Below are 7,744 nucleotides of genomic sequence, written 5' to 3'. Positions count from 1 at the left end.
CATTTTTTTTATTTTGGGGGTCTTTGTTATTTTATTAGGGGGCTTAGAGTAGGTGTAATTAGTTTAAAATTGTTGTAATATTTTTCTAATGTTTGTAAATATTTTTTTATTTTTTGTAACTTAGTTCTTTTTTATTTTTTGTACTTTAGTTAATTTATTTCATTGTATTTATTTGTATATATTGTATTTGATTAATTTATTGATAGTGTAGTGTTAGGTTTAATTGTAGGTATTGTATTTAATTTATTTATTGATAGTGTAGTGTTAGGTTTAATTGTAACTTAGGTTAGGATTTATTTTACAGGTAATTTTGTAATTATTTTAACTAGGTAACTATTAAATAGTTCTTAACTATTTAATAGCTATTGTACCTGGTTAAAATAAATACAAAGTTGCCTGTAAAATAAATATTAATCCTAAAATAGCTACAATATAATTATAATTTATATTGTAGCTATATTAGGGTTTATTTTACAGGTAAGTATTTAGCTTTAAATAGGAATAATTTATTTAATAAGAGTTAATTTATTTTGTTAGATTTAAATTATATTTAACTTAGGGGGGTGTTAGTGTTAGGGTTAGACTTAGCTTTAGGGGTTAATCCATTTATTATAGTAGCGGTGAGCTCCGGTCGGCAGATTAGGGGTTAATTATTGTAGGTAGCTGGCGGCGACGTTGTGGGGGGCAGATTAGGGGTTAATAAATATAATATAGGGGTCGGCGGTGTTAGGGGCAGCAGATTAGGGGTACATAACTATAATGTATGTTGCGGCGGTGTACGGAGCGGCAGATTAGGGGTTAATAATAATATGCAGGTGTCAGCGATAGCGGGGGCGGCAGATTAGGGGTTAATAAATATAACATAGTGGTCGGCGATGTTAGGGGTACATAGGGATAACATAGCTGGCGGCGGTGTACGGAGCGGCAGATTAGGGGTTAATAATAATATGCAGGGGTCAGCGATAGCGGGGGCGGCAGATTAGGGGTTAATAAGTGTAAGGTTAGGGGTGTTTAGACTCGGGGTACATGTTAGGGTGTTAGGTGCAGACGTAGGAAGTGTTTCCCCATAGGAAACAATGTAGCTGCGTTAGGAGCTGAACGCTGCTTTTTTGCAGGTGTTAGGTTTTTTTCAGCTCAAACAGCCCCATTGTTTCCTATGGGGGAATCGTGCACGAGCACGTTTTTTAAGCTGGCCGCGTCCGTAAGCACCGCTGGTATCGAGAGTTGCAGTGGCGGTAAATATGCTATACGCTCCCTTTTTGGAGCCTAACGCAGCCCTTCTGTGAACTCTAAATACCAGCGGTATTTAAAAGGTGCGGGAGAAAAAAAGCACGCATAGCTAACGCATAGCCTTTGGCCGCAGAACTCTAAATCTAGCCGTTAGAGTTGCATATTCTCTGCATTTAGTGATTTTAAATGGACATGATTCGCTAAAGCGAAACATGGCAGCTCGACACATGATAAATCAAGCCCTATGTCTTTAAATGTATTTATTTTATAAACATGTTCCTGTGTCATATAAACCTATTTTTGTCTGACTTGTGAAAGTTCTTTTTATCAACCAATGAAAATGAATACTGCTTTATGGTACTAACCACAACTAGCCCTAACCCCTCTAAAGATTACCTATAACAGTGCTCATTATAAACCCCACTACAACTAACCCTCTAAACATTATCTATAACAGTGCTCATTACAAACTTTACTACAATTAGCCCTAACCACAACTACCCCTCTAACATTACCTATAACAGTTCTCATTACAAACTCCACTACAATTAGCCCTAATCACAACCACCCCTCTAAACATTACCTATAACAGTGCTCATTACAAACCTCACTAAAATTAGCCCTAACCACAACTATCCCTCTAAACATTACCTATAACAGTGCTCATTACAAACCCCACTACAATTAGTCCTAACCACAACTACCCCTCAAAACATTACCTATAACAGTGCTTATTTACAAACCTAAACAATTATTTGTGGTTAGGGCTAAACAATTAGCCCTAACCACAAATACTCCTCTATAAATTACTTATAACAGTGCTCATTACAAACCCCACTACAATTAGCCCTAACCACAAATACCCCTCTAAACAATACCTATAACAGTGCTCATTACAAACCTCACTACAATTAACCCTAACCATAACAACCCTCTAAACATTACCTATAACAGTGCTCATTACAAACCTCACTAAAATTAGCCCTAACCACAGCTACCCCCTAAACATGACCTATAACAGTTCTCATTACAAACTCCACTACAATTAGCCCTAACCACAACTATCCCTCTAAACATTACCAATAACAGTTCTCATTACAAACCCCGCTACAAATAGCCCTAACCACAACTACCACTCTAAACATTACCTATAACAGTGCTCATTACAAACCCAACAACAATTAATCCTAACCACAAATCCCCCCAAACTCAACATGGCTCATTCAAACCTCTTACCTACATAAATGACCATTACAAGATTACCATAACCATGCTAACCCTAACCCTTGCAAATGTCAACTCAAAATACCCATACAGCACTCCCCAAATAAGTTGTCACAATTAAGTCTAACCATCAAGAATGCTAAATACCTATCCCCCCCATAACAATTAATCCTAACTGTTACTTCCTTTCATTATATATTTAATCATAATTGTATAGAAACAGCTTTGTCAAGTATAATTTTGTGTGAAGATTTAGGGCGTTAAAACTATATGCTCATTCATAGATAGTTATTTTCTATTCATATGATCAACGATGCTCTCAGACATTGTTTCTTAGTTTTTTTAGGTCATTTAATTAGTCACTGTTATTGAAATCTGTTCACTATCATTTTAATAGTACTGAAACACATAGTTAAAATGATGGTAAACTTTAAGTAATCAAATGTCATGTAAATAATCTCTGCCATGAAAAAGTATATGTGTACCTTTTTCTTATCTATCTGTGAAAGTGTTAAATCTGTGCCTATGTTAATGCTTCTATTACAATGTTATGCCGGCCCACCAAGATAAACTCTTTTTTTTATGACAATTCCACTGAAAATCCAATCAGTATGTGTGTCATATGACGTTCTTGAAGTCCAGCTCTTGGAAAGCCCCTAGGAAGCCTATGTAGAGAGTCGGTGGGACTGCTCTCCATGTCACATCACAGCCAAACCAGGAAATGAAGGGGAGGCAGAGGAACAGAAGATACCAAGTAGGATTATAAATCTTGTATTATAAAATATATATAAACTTTTTAAAAAGAATAATTATGCAGTTTTGGTTGTTCACAATTTTTTTTTTTTTAATTGCAACATTCTTAAAGTCTGACATTTACCATCACTTTAAGAAAAGTATTATCCTATCATTCCATTTAATAAATAATGCATATCTAATAATATATTAAATAAAGCTAAAGCTAAAATATGAATGCAATGTTACATATACATTTATAAGTTATGTGCTGTATTATGTGTCTGTGATGTATCATATTATTATTATAAAATATGCATTATTTATTGCTAGCGACTCCTCCTCTCCATTGCCTCTGTCTGTTAGAGCAGTGTTTTTCAACCAGTGTGCCGTGAGAGATCCTCAGGTGGGCCGCGGCATACTGACAACAGTGCGGGGGTGTCTGTCTTTCAAATTTTGAAATATTGGGAGGTATGTGACAGGCTCATCAGGCATCATTTACAACCATGAAATTGACATTCATTCACAGACAATCATTATGATTGTTTGTGAATGAATGCAAATATGTCATGTATAGTTTGTAGGAGGCATGGCATGACAGCACAGTACAGTATATATATATATATATATATATATATATATATATATATATATATATATATATATATATATATATATATATATATATATATATATATATACTGCATATATATCTTGTATTAGGCTACAATGTGTGATTTTGTAAAATTTTGGGATGGTGGTGTGCCACAGGATTTTTTAATGTAAAAGTGTGCCATGGCAAAAAAAAGGTTGCAAATCACTGTGTTAGAGTACCTCAAGACTCTGTTCTGGGTCCTCTACTCTTCTCTATACTTCCTCACTGGGTAAACTTATCAGTAGCTATGGCTTCAACTATCACCTCTACGCTGATGATACTCAGATCTACCTGCACTCTCTTTCTGTCGTTTCTCACATCAGTGTTTGCTCATCTGGCATTTCTTCTTGGATGGCCTCTCACCACCTAAAAATCAACATGTCCAAGACTGAGCTCCTTCTAATCCCCCCTCTAAATCTACTCCGGTTTCTAATTTTTAAATCACTGTTGGTGTCACGACTATCTCTCCATCACCCCAAGTCTGCTGCCTAGGAGTTACACTTGACTCCAATCTGTCCTTCATACCCCACATTTAATTGCTCTCTTCATCCTGTCACAACCACCTACGCAATATCTCCAAAATTCATCCATTTCTGAGTGCTGAAACTACTAAACAGCTAATCCACTCCCTGGCAATTTCCCAACTTGACTACTGTAATAACCTACTAGCTGGCCTACTTCCCACCTCTCCCCTCTTCAATCCATCCTAAATGCCTCTGCTAGGCTAATCCACCTCTCTTGATGCTCTGTATCTGCTGCATCTCTCTGCGAGTCCCTTTCACTGGCTCCCCATTCACAGCAGAATAACAGTCAAAATTCTCACTCTGACCTACAATGCCCTTACCAATGCAGCCCCCCCCCCATACCTGTCCTCACTCATCAACAAGTATACTCCAGCCCGCACCCTAAGATCCAACAATGACCTGCTCTTGCATCTTCTACCATCACCTCCTCCCATGCTAGACTACAGGACTTCTCTCGTGCGGAACCAAACATCTGGAACACACTTCCTCGAGCTGTCAGACTTTCTCCTAACCTCTCCTCCTTTAAACGCTCCCTAAAGACCTTTTTGTTCAGGACTTTACAATAACATCATTCCCACCTTTGCAGTCTCTACCTCCTGTTTCTCACCCTCCTACCCATCTATATTGTAAGTTCTTACAGGAACAGGGCCCTCAATTCCCCCTGTATTTGTTTGTTAAATTTTGTCCGGAGTCTTTTATATTGTACTGTACATTTATCTTTGTACCCATGGACAGCGCTGCGGAATCTGTTGGCGCTTTATAAATAAAGAATAATAATATTAATAGTGGACAGCCCTTTATAGGTTGGATCAGAGAGATACTGTGAAAGGCACATGAACACAAAATGGCTGTTTTTGGAGATGACTATCCATGGAAAAGCTATAATGCTTTTATTTGCTCCCTGTTTAAATGTTTCTCCCATCTTATGAATTCTATAATAATTTATAACTGTGATCAAACATCCTTATGATCAACTGCTTTTGAAAAATTTCCTATGGTAAACATTTCTGTGATGAACCATCTGAATACCTTTGATTTAAGCCTTCTAGAGTTTATTAAATAAGAACATTGGAATGGAGAATTGTATTATTTCTACTTCTGCAGAATTAAATTGGTATTCTGGTTAAGGATAAATAAAAGTAGAGCTTTAATACATGCCTGTGTGAAAGCAATTATTAAACACACGGCAGAGAAAAATTCTAATTTTGTATTGTTCCTGATTTAGCCTTCTCATTTAAGGTATGTGCCCCAGTGCCAGCAACAGCAAGTTAGCAAAATCATTTTCCTGATGCGGGGTATACAAAAAATGCCTTTAATATGTTCTTTTTTAAGAAAAATATGGAAATTATTTTCATTAACTGGAAAACTAAAAGTAGTAATTGGTACAAAACACGTCAGATTGCATTTGTTCTACAAACTGTAAATATTTGAGATTAGACTTTAAAAAAGAGAATGGTGAAATATAAAAATATGCTCAGTAATACAATGTCAGAAATAAGGTTAGCAGAGAAATTTACACAATAGCTAATGCAAATCTTGTGCAGCTAGAAGTCAGATTTCCATTTACAGCAGTATAATCTGCTGGGCAAAAGTATTGTGCAGTAAACGCTCAGGGCTAAACACATGCTCTCATCTCTTTTACCTGTTATTTAGCCAAAACCAGAAACATGTTAACTGTTGGAGATTGAAGAGAATTTATAATATTACACACAGTTTTAGGGATTGCCTAGTTTAGGCGTAAATGTGCACAAGATCTATATTCAAACCCAATATGTAACAAATAGATAAACAATTTATTATCAAACAATGTATGGACACTTGAGACAAAATAATGTTAAAATCAAGTATATATGCGCATATAATTATGTATGGCCATAAAATAAGTCATATATTTATATATAAAAGAAATTGTCCGAATATGTAATCCAAAAGAAGTTGTTGGAAAATAGTAGTTAAAAATAGTCCCAACGAAGGATGAAATATAAATGTGCAATAAGTTCCAATATGAAAAAAAAATATATATATTAATAATATATATTTTTATATATATATATTTATATATATATATATATATATATATATATATATATATATATATATATATATATATATATATATATATATATACACACACACTCACTGGCCACTTTATTAGGTACACCTTGCTAGCACCGGGTTGGACCCCCTTTTGCCTTCAGTACTGCCTTAATTCTTTGTGGCATAGATTCAACAAGGTGTTGGAAACATTCATCAGAGGTTTTGGTCCATATTGACATGATAGCATCACGCAGTTCCTGCAGATTTGTCGGCTGCATGTTCATAATGCGAATCTCCCATTCCACTACATCCCAAAGGTGCTCTATTGGATTGAGATCTGGTGACTGTGGAGGCCATTGGAGTACAGTGAACTCATTGTCATGTTCAAGAAACCAGTTTGAGAAGATTTGAGCTTGGTGACATGGTGCATTATTCTGCTAGAAGAAGCCATCAGAAGATAGTTACACTGTAGTCATAAAGGGATGGACATGGTCAGCAACAATATTTAGGTATTCTGTGGCATTTAAATGATGCTCAGTTGGTACTAAGGGGCCCAAAGTGTGCCAAGTAAATATCCCCCACAGCGTCACACCACCACCACTAACCTGAAATGTTGATACAAGTCAGGATGGATCCATGCTTTTGCGTTGTTTACGCTAAATTCTGACCCTACCATCTGAATGTTGCAGCTGAATTCGAGACTCATCAGACCGGGCAACGTTTTTCCAATCTTCTATTGTCCAATTTTGGTTAACCTATGCGAATTGTAGCCTCAGTTTCCTGTTCTTAGCTGACAGGAGTAGCAGCCGGTGTGGTCTTCTGCTGCTGTAGCCCATCTGCTTTCTCTCTCTTTTTTGGACCATTCTCTGTAAACCCTAGAGATGGTTGTGCGTGAAAATCCCAGTAGATCAGCAGTTTTTTAAATACTCAGACCAGCCCGTCTGATACCAACAACCATGCCACGTTTAAAGTCACTTAAATCCCTTTTCGTCCTCATTCTGATGCTCGGTTTGAACTTCAGCAAGTCATCTTCACCATGTCTAGATGCCTAAATACATTAAGTTGCTGCCATGTGATTGGCTGATTAGCAATTTGTGTTACCAAGCAATTGAACAGGTGTACCTAATAAAGTTGCCTGTGAGTAAATATTTGTCTTGTGAAAAGTTAAAGTATGTAATAAAGTTTCTGAAAAATGAAATGTCTAAACACTGTGCCCTTGGAATTCCCAATAAGTGATATACAGCAACAATAGACCCCAATTTATGGTTAGGCTTACCAGATAAATAAATAGCATATACAAAAACACAAGCAGTTCATCTGACTATGTATATTTGCACCCAGG

This window comes from Bombina bombina, chromosome 7 (assembly GCF_027579735.1).
Source record: "Bombina bombina isolate aBomBom1 chromosome 7, aBomBom1.pri, whole genome shotgun sequence".
Classification (NCBI taxonomy): Eukaryota; Metazoa; Chordata; class Amphibia; order Anura; family Bombinatoridae; genus Bombina; species Bombina bombina.
The sequence above is the reverse complement of the archived record's forward strand: the minus strand, read 5'-3'. Positions refer to the sequence as shown.